Here is a 14016-nt window from a genome sequence, read left to right on the forward strand (position 1 = left end):
AAGGACCCGGATTCCGCCATTAGGTAGGTGAATTGTGGGGCCTGAAATGGTCACCATTGTCCCTTTAAGAATATTGTTAAATGCTGCTATGATAAACTGAATGCTACTTCTGTAATTCCAATCCACAGAAAAGTGACAGACACAGAAAATAGGGAGTGAAGAGGAATAAAAAGAACCACAAAACAGAAAACGTTGAATTTCAGGAGAAAAGACTTCAAGCTACTGGGAATCCCCCAATCATCCTATGCATAGAGTCCCACACACTGATAACTTGCTTTTGCATTCCATTGGTGAATTATACACCCCCCCTCCCCCCCGCAACCTCAATGAGATTTTAGGATTCCCACAATGCTCTCTGTTTGTTAGACAAGCAATTCCTTCCTGTTTCTATTATTAGCCCTATCAGTGGTTCAGCAGGTTATGTGACTAACCACAGCCAGTGTTGCTATGGTCTGCTCCCACTCTCGTCTGCAGGACCATTCACTATACAAAGTGGGCAGATCCAGGTGTCAGATACTTAACTGTGATCCCAGGTTTGATTTATACCAGTGTCTACACTTACCAGCGATCGACGCTGTGGCAATCAATGCACCAGGGATCAATTTAGTGGGTCTAGTGAAGATCGCAGCTCACTCTCCCATCGACTCCAGTACTCCACTGGAACGAGAAGTGTAAGGTAAGTCGACGGGAGAGTTTCTCCCATCAACCCAGTGCTGTGTAAACACCGCAGTAAGTCGACCTAAGCTACGTTGACTCCAGCTACATTATTCACATAGCTGGAATTGCATAACTTAGGTCGACTTACTCTCATAGTGTAGACAAGGTCTAATAAAGGCCCTCTAGTGAACCAAGCCTTCTAGTGACTTTCCTAATGTTGTACAATAGAAACCAGTTTTTACGCTTTTCCAGCAGCACCTGAGTGAGCTTTTTTCCATGGAGAGAAAATAGTACCATTTCCAGTAGTCCTACTCCAGGCTGAAGATGGAGATTTTTGGTGAACAGTCCATTTGTTCTAGATTTAACTGCTGTGACATTTTTCTCCCCCCTTTTTAAATGATGAATTAATTATCAAGGAAATACTTTTAGATTTTTGACACAGATAAATCGTAGTCTTTTTCTAAAATGGGGAGCTAATCTTATGCAGCTTGATTTATCATCTGTTTCAGCCAAAATGGATATTAATCTGCTAAAAAAAAATACAGACGAAAATAGGGAATGAAGAAGAAACTTCTCCTATGGGCAGGCAATACTGTAGTGGTCCACTTTGGGGCTTTTTGCTCCTTCCTTGGAAGCATCTAGACGAGGTGGACTACTGGATTGACCAATGGCAATTATGTGTTCCTCTGTAATTAACCTCATATTCATGTATCTATTTTTCCTTTCTGCTTTAGAAAGCAAAATGAATGGGGTGAAGAAATGTGATTTGTTTTCACTGTAAATATGGTTTAGGGCTGTCTTTACGCCCACTCTTTTGTTTATTGTTAGGGATGATTTCTTAGTTAATCACATTTATTTTCCTGTGGTTTTCTCTCATAAGGTATTTACATTTAGTGACACCTCAAATTTTAGTACTATTTATATAATTTATATGACTCACATGTGATGTGATTTGAAGAGATCAATATCTAAGATCATGAAATTCTCATCAGCTCAAATCACATATGTGTTATCTAAATTATATACATTTTTACACATATACATGATATTGTCTGCTTACAATTTGGTATTTTCATTTATGACTTTTTAACTTTATTTCTCTCTCTCTATTTTTAACAATTATTTTCCTTTTCTTCCAATTCTTAGAATTTTCACCAGAGAAGAGTTATTTAAATACTGAATGATTTTTCTTAATTTAGTCTCCTTTAATTGTGACCTTTGCTGTAATTTTTATGTAGCTCTCATTTGCTTCAATATTTAAAATATTTTCAAAAACATTTTTTGGAAATTTTAAGAGTTTAGCTTGGCTGACTAAACTATATTCAAACCACATTACCTTAAGCAGTAAGCTGTGTCATCAAAAAATACCAGTGTGGCTATGCATTACAGAGGCGCTGACTTCCTGAGTTCCGGGTGGTGCTCAACCTCGGCTCCTCCCAAGACCCTGCTCCCACTTCCCCAGCACCTCTTGCGTGCTCCTGAACAGCTGGTCAACAGCATGTGGGAGGCGATGGGGGGGAGGGGGAGGAGCTGATCGCTGGGGACCGCCAGTGGGCGGGAGGGCTGGGAGGGGGAGAGGGAGGAGCTATTTTTTCCCCATGGGTGCTCCAGCCCTGGAGCACTCATGGAGTAAGTGCCTATGATGGGTTAGTTGTCCCCCTTGGTATGGGTTATCTTTCTCTCTATTAGCCTACAGTAAGAGTAAGGTACTTATGAGCCATGTTTTTAATGAAACCAGGCATAGAAAGAGACAAAGTCAGTCAGGGGGATGGGTGAGACAGGCAAAATTCCCCTTGTGTTTTATGATGTGAAAACTAACATAGCTGGATGGAGCTTTCCTCATCCATCTGCCTCTTGTCACTTGTCACTGTCACACTTGTTCAGTGACAAGGGTTAATTTTTGAAAGATAATTATATTCATTTTTTGAGTGCTGACCTGCTTTGGCGGCTTCCTGCACACTCAGTCCTCCCCCACACCCAGCTACATGCTGCTGGCCCAATACAGCAGCCAGGGCCCACTCCAAGCGCCTCCATCCTCCTTTTAAAGGGACAGCTCTCACTTCTCTCCTTGCGTAATTTCTGTAGACGTTACCAAAAATGATAACAATAAACAAACAATAAACTAGTCAAACAACATTCACAATTATTACTAAACATCAACAATATGAACCGGTTTCTGAAACTATCTGTTCCAGGCACCTGGCACTCTGGCGGCATTCAATTAGCATTACATCTTTGTAGGTTATTTCCACATCAATTTCTTTTTCTGCTGGCCCTGTTCTATCAGATTTTTGTTCTGTAGGGTAGAGAGGCTTTAATATTCTTCTCTCTTAGGGATGTTTATTCCTTTTCATTTGGAATTTGAACTGGAGCCCAGCTAAACATAATGACTGTGATTATTAATTGTGTCCTAATATTTACCACCAGCTTTGGTTTCTGTTGGCTAGGGGCCTAGACCTTCGACTTTCATTTTTGACACAAATGCAGACTTCTGGTGACAGCATTGCAGAAGTTATCTGAAACATTGGCAAGTGGACTGACAGCCACAGTACGTACAATCGTCACTCACTATTGTAAGTCCTAGTGAAAATGAGGAAGTTGGAGGACTGGCTGGGAAGATGGCCAGCCACAGAAACAAAAGGGCTTTTCCATGTGAGTCAGCCTATTGCATTTTCATTTTGGACCACAGAAAGCACAGGTGAAAGATAGATACATACTCTGTAAGGGAGAGTTCTCACAATGACCAAAAGACTCTTGTCACTTTTTCTCTGACACAGCTCTGAATAAGAGAAAGCTTCACACACTTCTCTCAAACAAGAAAATTATGCAAAGACTTAGAGGTTTAAAATGATTGCTTTACTGACTCAGTGTTGTCAGCTCTTGTGATTTTTATAGAGAGTTTTGCTATATTTAATATTTTTCTTAAAGCCCCAGTTCAGGTGAGCTCATGAGAATCTCAGGTTTCAATTTTTTTCCCAAGAGTACAGTTCTATCCTGCTTAGCTGTGGAAAAAAGGTTGAAAACGTGAGTCTGCAGGCACCCTGAAGATGCAGAAACCAAAATGCAAATAAAAAGAACCCAAAATGTATTATTTAAAAAAAACCTGATTATTTTAAAGCCAATCACATGATTTTTTGGCACTGGACTTCTGATTTTTATACGCTTTGGGTTGTCAATACTGCACATGGCACAGCATCCACCACCTCACCCCCATCTTTTACAGAAATTTCCCCTAGAAATGTTTTAGATAATTTTACATATTTTTACTGGTACATTTTTCTTTTTATCCCTTCATCTATATGATGCCAACCATACAGGCCTTAGAGGGAAAGGACAATTAAAACTTTACAGACTAAAGGATATTCCAGGGCTAGCAGTAGGTGTTACATGGAAAGTTGGGAAATTTCCCTTTTCAAAACTATGAAGCTCCTATTTCTATCTCTGCAGTGTCATGTGGTATTTGAACCTTAAACCTGTCACTGAATATTGCTCATCCTGCTCATCAGAATAATGTATTCTTCTTCAACTGTTCAGGGGGAGGGATAGCTCAGTGGTTTGAGCATTGGCCTGCTTAAACCCAAGGTTGTGAGCTCAATCCTTGAGGGGGGAGGATTTAGGGATTTAGTTGGGGATTGGTCCTACTTTGAGCAGGGGTTTGGACTAGATGACCTCCTGAGGTCCCTTCCAACCCTGATATTCTATGAGTCATGTAAATTCCAATCATGTGCACAGTTGTCAGAAAGTTTTCCCTTAGCAGCTCCCGTCAGGTCAGCTGTGGAGCCCTCTAGAGTGGCGCTGAATATATGCCCCTGCCGACTCAGTTCCTTCTTACCACCAGTGACGGTCATTCGAACTGCGGCGGCTTGCCTAGCAAGTGCTTTCCATGGCGTAGTTAGTTTAGTTGTAGCTACTGTTAGTAGATAGTGTAAATAGTGTATATAGTGAGGTTTGGGAGCGGGGTTTCCCCAATCCCTAACCCTCCCCCCCTTGGGCTCCGGGGCATGCCGCGAGCCCAAGGCTTTAAACCCCGTGGAACCTGCAGTAAGCCGATGCCAATGAGCGACCTCCACAACTCGTGTGTGAAGTGCCTGGGGGAGGCGCACCAGACAAAAAAGTGCAAGATTTTCAGGGCTTTCCACCCCAGGACAAAAAAGGAGCGAGATTTCCGACTTATGCAGTTGCTCATGCAATCCGCTCTTCATCCCGTCTGCTACAGACTACCAGGACCTGGCACCAACCACATCCGTACGGAGTGCCCGGCATCAGTACATGACATGGTGCCGAGGATGGGCTCTAGGCACCGGCGCTCTCCGGCACCGCACGCTGAATAGACAACCTGGCACCGCTCGCATTCACCAGTGCCATACAAGCGGCATAGAAAAGCTGACAGGGGGCGCTCCCCGATGCCGAAAGCAGCGGGACTGGCAGGCACTGCACCAGTGCGTCCCATGAAGGAGCACTTGGCGCCCAAGCAGCAAGAGTCAGAGCTGTCGACTTCGGTTCCCATGGGGACTGTCGAGTCCGGTGCCCAGTGACTCCCCGGATGGGCAGTGCCAGGCGGAGGAGTTGGAGCTACCCTCCATCCCGGACACTTTTGAAGCCGCCAGAGACTTAATTGCCATGACGGTCAGAGATAAGCCCCTGGTGCCACCGCGACCAGCGCCGTCTAGAGGCAAGCCAGCCAGGATGCAGCGCAGCGGTCACCCTCTTGTGCCTGGCACCATTCGCCTCGACACCGCTCTTGATCGCCATCGCCAAGGCACCACTCTCCGGCACTGGATTCCAGGAGGGGTTCCCTGACTCCAGCGGGACATCGCTCCCCTTCCCCAGCACTGAGGAAGGAGTGGCACTGATTCCCGGCTCCAAGAGAGGACTGGTACTGATCCACGGCACCAAACCCTTGGCACTGGTCCCCAGCACTGGACCCCTGGCACCGGATCCTTGTCACTGGTCCCCGACACCGGATTCTCGACTTCGGTCCCTGGCACGGGCGCCTCAACACCAGTCCCCCGCATCATCAGCTCAGCACTGGTCCTCGGTGCAGTTCCCTGCGGCTCCACTGTGGTCATCACGGTCAAGATCCGTCTCATCGGATTCGGACGGTGACTCTTTGTATTCCTGTCCCAGCTGACATAGATCTGACAGGCGACGGAGGGAGGCACCAATGGCATGGCACCCCCAGTGGTAGCCTCTGGCACAATGGCCCTTTTGGACCCCCTGGGCTTACCATCAGGCCCAGGGATCCTTTTCCAGGGGCTCCCGCTTGGTGACCTCTGAGCATCAACCACCCCAGCCAGCTAAGGACAGACCTACGCCCCACGGATCCGAGGCAACTTTGACACAAGCCCCACCGCCGGCCTAGGTTGCCACTGAGGCAACTCCAAGGCAAGACCCATTGCAAGGCCAGGCTACCGTCACCATGGCAACGGTCACCACAGGGGTCCCAGACGCTGACCAGGTGGAGGTCAGGGAGCCGGAGGGCCAGGAGGACCCCGTACCACCTCTAGCCTTCTCATCTTCATCCCCGGATGAGGCAGTGGCAGGAGCTTCAACCTTGGACCCTCCCCAATTGACCACAGGGCCCATCAGGACCTCCTCCAGAGGATTGCCCACAACATGGGGTTGTAGGCAGAGGAAGTGGTCAAACCCGAGGACCCTATGCTCGACATTCTCGCACCAGAGGGACCGCCCCGGGTAGTTCTGCCACCAATAAAAACAATCCAGAGCAATATTAAGACTCTGTGGCAGACCCCTGCTTCAATCCCACCTACCGCCAGGGGTGTGAAATGCAAGTAATTCATCCCCTCTAAGGGGTATGAGTATCTGTTCTCTCACCCGCAACCATGCTTGCTGCTAGTGTCGGCGGTTAATAAGAAAGAGAGATGGGGGCAGCAGGGGCCGGCCCCTAAATCCAAGGAGTCGAAAAGGATGGACCTTTTTGGCAGGAAGGTTTACGCAACTGGTGGCCTGCAGCTGAGGATCGCTAGCCAGCAAGCTATCCTCAATATATATAACTTCAACTCGTGGTGCTCCATGTTGAAGTTTAAGGAGCTGATTCCACCAGACTCCAGAGCCAAGTTCTCAGCTATTATTGATGAAGGGAAGGCAGTGGCACGGACCTCTTTTCAGGCTTCATTGGACTCGGTGGACTCGGCAGCCCGCACCCTTTCATCAGGAGTAGCCATGAGGAGGATCACATGGCTACAGGCGTCCGAGTTGCCCCTGGAGCTGTAGCAAACCTTGCAGGACCTACCATTCGAAGGGGCAGGGTTATTTTCGGAGCAGACAGATTCCAAGCTGCACAGTTTAAAAGACTCCCGAGTGACTATGAAATCATTGGGCATGCACACTCCAGAAACCCAATGAAAACATTTCAAGCCCCAGTTGCAACAGCAGTATCCATATCTTCCTCCGCCGAGGCAGGATTTTTATAGGCGTAGGGGCAGGAATGGCAGGCGCAAACCTTCCAATCCCCCTTCTGGGTAGAATCAAGGCCCAACCAAACCTTTCTTGGTCTCTAAGCAGGCCTTTTGAAGATATGCCCGAGGATGGCGCACCTGCCATGACACTGAATCCTTCCCCGTTTTATGTATCGTCTATCCCACTTTTACCATGCTTGGTCCCAAATAACATCGGACCGCTGGGTTCTTTGCATGGTAGAAGTGGGATATTCTCTCCAATTCTGCTCCTCCCCTACCTCCCAACCTCTTTCCCTGTCCCTCTTCAGGGACCCCTCTCATGAGCAACTCCTTATCCAGGAGGTGCGGGTGCTCCTCGCTATAGAAGCAGTGGAGGAGGTTCCTCAGGAGCTCAGGGGCAAGGGATTCTATTCCCGCTACTTCCTAATCCCCAAAGCCCAGGTGGGTCTCAGACTCATTCTAGACCTGCAAGGACTCAACAAGTTCATGGTAAAGTTCAAGTTCCGCATGGTCTCCTTCAGTACAATTATCCCTTCTCTGGATCCCGGAGACTGATACGCCGCCCTCGACATGAAAGGTGCGTACTTTCACATAGCTATTTGGCCTGCACGCAGACGATTTCTACGGTTTGTGGCCAACCAAAAACATTATCAGTTCACGGTCCTCCCCTTTGGTCTGTTAACAGCCCCCAGAATGTTCACCAAGTGCATGTTGGTCGTAGCAGCCTTCCTCCAAAGGAGGCAGGTGCAAGTATACCCCTACCTCGACGACTGGCTGCTCAGGGGCCTCAACAGGGAGCAGGTGGAGTCTCAAGTCCGATTAGTCAGATCCACTTTCGAGAGACTGGGTCTCCTCCTCAATGTGAACAAGTCAATCTTGTCACTGACCCAAAGAATAGAGTGGTATTGGACTCGGTACAGGCAAGAGCGTTTTTGATGGAGACCCAATTCCAAGTCATGACAGTCATTATTCAAGGCCTCAGGCAGTACCCGATCACTACAGCAAGGGGATGCCTGAGTCTCCTCGACCATATGGCAGCCTGCGCTTATATGGTCTGGCATGTCAGACTGAGGCTCAGGCCACTCCAGGCGTGGCTCGCTTCGGCCTACCACCCCGGGCGCAACAGCCTGGACTCAGTGGTCACGGTGCCAGAGCAAGTACTTGAGTTCCTCCAATGGTGGCTCGACCCTCGGACAGTGTGCAAGGGAGTCCCCTTCAACAGCCCCCAGCCCTTCTTGTCCCTGGTAATGGACACGTCAGCTCTGGGATGGGGTGCGCATTTGGGAGACCTCCAAACACAAGGCCTATGTTCACAGGATGAGCTCCCCCTTCATATCAATATCAAGGAGCTCAGGGTAGTACGACTAGCATGCCAAACCTTTCAGGCCCGGCTGCAAGGTCAGTGCGTGGCAGTGATGACGGACAACAACACTGCCATGTTTTACATCAACAAGCAAGGTGAAGCCCATTCCTGCCCTCTAAGTCAAGAAGCCCTCCAGCTATGGGAATTCTGCCTAGCCCTCTCCATTCACCTGGAAGCATCGTATCTCCCAGGAGTTCAGAATGAACTGGCAGACCACCTCAGCAGATCGTACCGCAATCACGAGTGGTCCATCCGGCCGCAGGTCATACACTCCATCTTCCAAAGGTGGGGGTTTCCGCAGGTTGACCTGTTCACCACCTGGAGCAACAGAAAGTGTCCAACGTTCTGCTCCTTCCAGAATCACAGCCCGGGCTTGATCACGGACGCATTTCTGCTATCCTGGGGAGGCCACCTGTTGTATGCCTTTCCCCCGATCCCTCTCATGCACAAGGTACTTCTCAAGGTCTGCAGGGACAGAGCAGAGGTAATTCGGGTGGTCCCAGCATGGCCTCGACAACACTGGTACACCACGCTCCTGGAACACGCTCAGTGGACGCCCCAATTGCATTACCACTCCACCCTGATCTGATCATTCAGGACCACGGTCACCTTCACTACCCAGACCTCCAGTCCCTCCATCTCACGGCCTAGAAGCTTCATGGTTAAACCCATGGAACTTCTGTGCTCCGAACCAGTAAGGGAGGTCCTACTTGGCAGCAGGAAACCATCCACCAGGGCCACTTATGGAAAAGGTGGAAAAGGTTCACTTGCTGATGTGCCCAGCAGCACACACCTCCACTCCAGGCACCTATACACTCATTCTAGAGTACCTTCTGTACCTGAAACAACAAGGCCTGGCAGTGTCATCCATCAAGGTACATCTCGCTGCTATCTCAGCCTTCCACCCGGGAGCGTCCAGATGTTCCATATTCGCTAACCCCATGGTAGGATGTTTCCTCAAGAGTCTGGAATGGCTACATTCTCAGATTAGACAGCCTGTTCCTTCGTGGAACCTTAATCTGGTCCTCTCCAGACTAATGTGCCCCCCATTCGAACTGCTGGCAACTTGCTCCCTTCTCTACCCAGCATGGAAGGTAACCTTCCAGGTCACCGTCACATCAGCTAGGAGGGTGTTGGAGTTAAAGGCCCTTACCCCTCACCCATTCTACACCGTCTTCCACAAGGATAAGGTGCAACTCAGGCCTCACCCAGCCTTTCTCCCCAAGGTAGTGTCACACTTCCCTGCTATCCAAAACATTTTTCTACCTGTCTTCTATCCTAAGCCTCAAGCCAGTAGTTGAGAGCAGAGGCTACACTCATTGGATTTTCGGCGGGCGCTAAGATTCTACATCGAGCACACTAAGCTGTTCAGGAAGTTGAACCAGCTGTTTGTAGCGGTAGCAGACTGGATGAAAGGACTCCTGTTCTCATATCAAAGAATATATTCCTGGATCACGTCCTGCATCCGCATGTGCTACGAGCTGGCCAAGGTACCAGCCCCAGCACTTATGGCACATTCCAAGAGGGCACAGGCCTTGTCAGCAGCGTTCCTGGCCCAGGTCCTGATACAAGAAATTTGCAGGGCAGTACATACGTTCACCTCTCATTATGCCATCACCCAGCATGCCGGAGATGATGCAGCATTCCGCAGAGCGGTGCTCCCATCAGTGATTCCTTAACTCCGACCCCACCTCTGGGGTGGAGCTTGGGAGTCACCTGATTGGAATTGACATGAACAAGCATTTGAAGAAGAAAAAATGGTTACTCACCTTCTTGTAACCGTTGTTCTTCAAGATGTGTTGTTCATGTCCATTCCAATACCCACCCTCCTACCCCTTTGTTGGAGTAGCCAGCAAGAAGGAACTGAGGAGGGGCCGGGCTGGCAGGGGAATATATTCAGCGCCAGGAAGGCACCACTCCAGGAGGCTCCACAGCTGACCCAACGGGAGCTGCTAAGGGAAAACTTTCCAATGACTGTGCACGCAGCGTGCACACACCTGATTGGAATGGACATGAACAACACATCTCGAAGAACAACAGTTACGAGAATGTGAGTAACCATTTTATTTTGGAGATGGAAGAAGGAAAGAATTATCTGTCAAGTTGATTTCTTTAAAAAAAATAATGGTAGATGTTTTGAGGTTTGGAATGTAAGAAGTAATCCCATCAGAGATGGATTAGTGAGAAAAGTGCAGGTTAGTCAAAGGTACCTGTTAAATTGTGTCTAATCACATAGATCTGCAATTTATCAGAGGGCTATCACCACCACATGTGTGGGTCTGTGAACATACAATGTGGCACATATTGTCAAAAGTAACTAGTTAGTCTGGGTGCCACCTCTGTTCTTGACCAATCTGAGACAATTTGGGAGGGGCTGATTTTCTTAAGGTCCCCCTAAATTTTCTCATAATGCTGAGCATGTGCACATGCACATATGAGCGCACACAGTTGGTCAACAAGAAATTTTCAAGAAATGAGAAAAATATATGTTCTGCAAAGCTTTTTTAAATTATTTCCTTCACCCTCCATTTTTTCTTTAGCCAGCCAGGAGAGTTCAAGAAAAAGAAATTCTGCATATATGTAATTCTATGGTCTGACTGAATCCTTTTTGTATAGGTTACACCTGCTTACCAAAGACCATTATTAATTACTATTACTGATAATGATCCTAGCCCCAATCAGGATTGTGCTAGGGACTGTACAAACACATGTGAAGATTAGCTATATGGTGTTCAGAATCACTTTGGAACAAATGTTCTTGAAAGCAATACGCTTTATTCAGTGACACAGTTGCCAGCTGCCCCTACATAACAGAGCATGGGCTTCTGTAGCGCTCCTCTCCCAGATTTCCTGTCTGGGATCTTAAATCACTTAAAGGTACAGTTCCCAATGCCACAAGCTTCCTGCCCAGGAAAGTTTACTCCACGGTGTTTTCCCGAACCAGCTCAGAACTGCATGAATTCCCCCACATTTTTCTTCCACCTTTTAGCACTCAAAGACCCAGGATTTAAGTTTGTCTCAAAAAGACAAATTTTCCTTTTTCTCAAAGAGTTTTTAACTTTTATCTTGAAGCTTCACTTCAGTGGGACTTTGGCAGATGCTTAAGTACATATTGAATAGGGATGGACTTAAGTAGTTGCCTAAATGTTTTGGTAGATCAGGGCCTTAGTGAAGGGAGACAGAGTCCCAGAGCAGATGGCTTTTGAAGCAAAGCTCAGAAAGTGAAACAAAATAGATGTTTGGTTTATTTCTTTATACGTTTTTTTTTTCTTTTCTTTGTGGTCCCCGGCTTTCCCACCCAGAGAAAATACAACTGTGACAGACTGGAAATCCCCTGAACAACATTGTTCTGATAATAAGATTGCACAAGCTCAACCAAAATATTATGCCTAAAAAGCCTTTTTCTTTCAGTTTGCTTTACCGAAGAGAGAGAGAGAGATGATCAAAGTGATAGTCCACTTAAATGATAAACAAGTAGAATTTAAAGAGAGATGGTGTCGTTTTTGTGTAATTCATGATCAGAATACAATTCATTTGTGAGGTCTGAGGCTTTAATAGTTGCATCTGGAAATGCAGCAAAAATTGGTATTAGTGAAGGGGTTCATGTTCTTCTAATTTTGTGCCTATTGTTGGGCCAGATTCTGGAATCTTTACACAATGTTTCCTAAGACAAAACACCCTGGACCTGGGCTGCATGTAGATTGGGGTTAGAGATATAAGAGGTTATCTCATCCAAAGGACCTGAGGAGGGGAGATTGCATAATTCAAGGTTGCTTGATTCAAAGACCATCTGACTTCAGTGGGCTTTGGATCAGCCCCATGGAAACCCAAAGGAGGACCTGGAATAATGGCTTTGTTGTCAAAATCCCACCGTGAATGAACTGCTGAGGCTGGTGACATCGCCAAACGGGGTGGAGACTCTTGGGGGTTTGCCAAAGTGACAATTGGAGGGAGGATCTCGAGGAGGGAGATCTGGGAATGGGAGTTGGAGGGTCAGATAGAATGGCTGGCTAGACTTGCCTGGAGAGGGGGTGTGACGTTATTGACATGAACTGGGACCGTATAGATCATTGTTGCAACCAAAGTCCTGTAGTGGCACCAAATCTTTTATAAAGGGGGTCAAATGAGGTGTCTAAGGCAAGGTTATGGTTTGCTGGTTATGATTATGCTGTCTATATGTGTGTATCATTTTTGTAGTTGAAGTTATGACTATTGGCTCTATACTGTCTGTATTTCAAACTTATGCTATGCTTCTGGGTGACACCTCAGACAAGTTGGTGTCAGCTCTGCCTAGCCTGCTTGATGGCCCATTAATCATCATCAGCTATACAATTGACCCATTGAGAGAAGACAGATACGCCTTGTAACTCAGCAAAGTATGCAGGAACTTGCCCATGTGACTCTAGACTCCATTTTGCTGTAATTTTCCACAGTAAGAACAAAGAGGTGTTCTTACACCTGGAAAATACTATAAAAGGCTGATGCCACATCTCCATCTTGTCTTCAATCCTGCTTCTTACCTCTGGAGGGACTTTGCTACAAATGGAAGCTCTACACAAAGGACTGATGACCCATCCCTGCGAGGGATGTACTCCAGAGACTTGATTTGAACCTGCAGTTTATTCTATCACTACTACAAGCCTGAACCAAGAACTTTGCCATTACTGTATGTAATTGACTCCATTTAACCAATTCTAGCTCTCATCTACATCTTTTTCCTTTTATGAATAAACTTTTAGATTCTAAAGGATTGGCAACAGCGTGATTTGTGGGTAAGATCTGATTTGTAGATTGACCTGGGTCTGGGGCTTGGTCCTTTGGGATCGGGAGAACCTTTTTTTCTTTTACTGGGGTGTTGGTTTTCATAAACATTCGTCCCCATAACGAGTGGCACTGGTGGTGATACTGGGAAACTGGAGTGTCTGAAGGAATTGCTTGTGTGACTTGTGGTTAGCCAGTGGGGTGAGACCAAAGTCCTCTCTGTCTGGCTGGTTTGGTTTGCCTTAGAGGTGTAAAAACCCCAGCCTGGGGCTGTGACTGCCCTGCTTGAAGCAATTTGTCCTGAATTGGCACTCTCAGTTGGGTCCCGCCAGAACCAGCATCGTTACAGGGGGGCTGACTGAAGAAGGGTTAGTAGAGCCCTGAGGATGGAAAACCTGAAGAGAGCTCAGCATGGTGTCCTGAACCCCAGCAACTCCTCTCCTCTTAGATCGTGATGGGCTCTGGAGGGGAGAGAGTCCTCAGGAAAAGTGAGAGACTCCCACAGCCATCCCAGTAACCCAGCATCAAGGGCTGGCACTGAGAGGTGACATCAGATATAGACGGGTCATGGCATGTTGTGCGTGTATATTTGTAAATAGTTAAGAAGCTCAAGTTAAACTAACAGAGTAAGATGAGAAGGTTCAGTGTATAAAACTATTTCTTTAATGCTTCTATGTTAGATTATATTTACTCTTAGCATAATAAGTAAGACCTTTCATTTTCATGAGCTCTATGCCTAGGCCTGATACAGGCTACTAAGTTATTTAGACTCTTGACTGCCACTTCTTAAAGTGATGCTACATAATAATTACCCCA

This window comes from Emys orbicularis, chromosome 6 (genome assembly GCF_028017835.1).
Source record: "Emys orbicularis isolate rEmyOrb1 chromosome 6, rEmyOrb1.hap1, whole genome shotgun sequence".
In the NCBI taxonomy this organism is placed as follows: Eukaryota; Metazoa; Chordata; order Testudines; family Emydidae; genus Emys; species Emys orbicularis.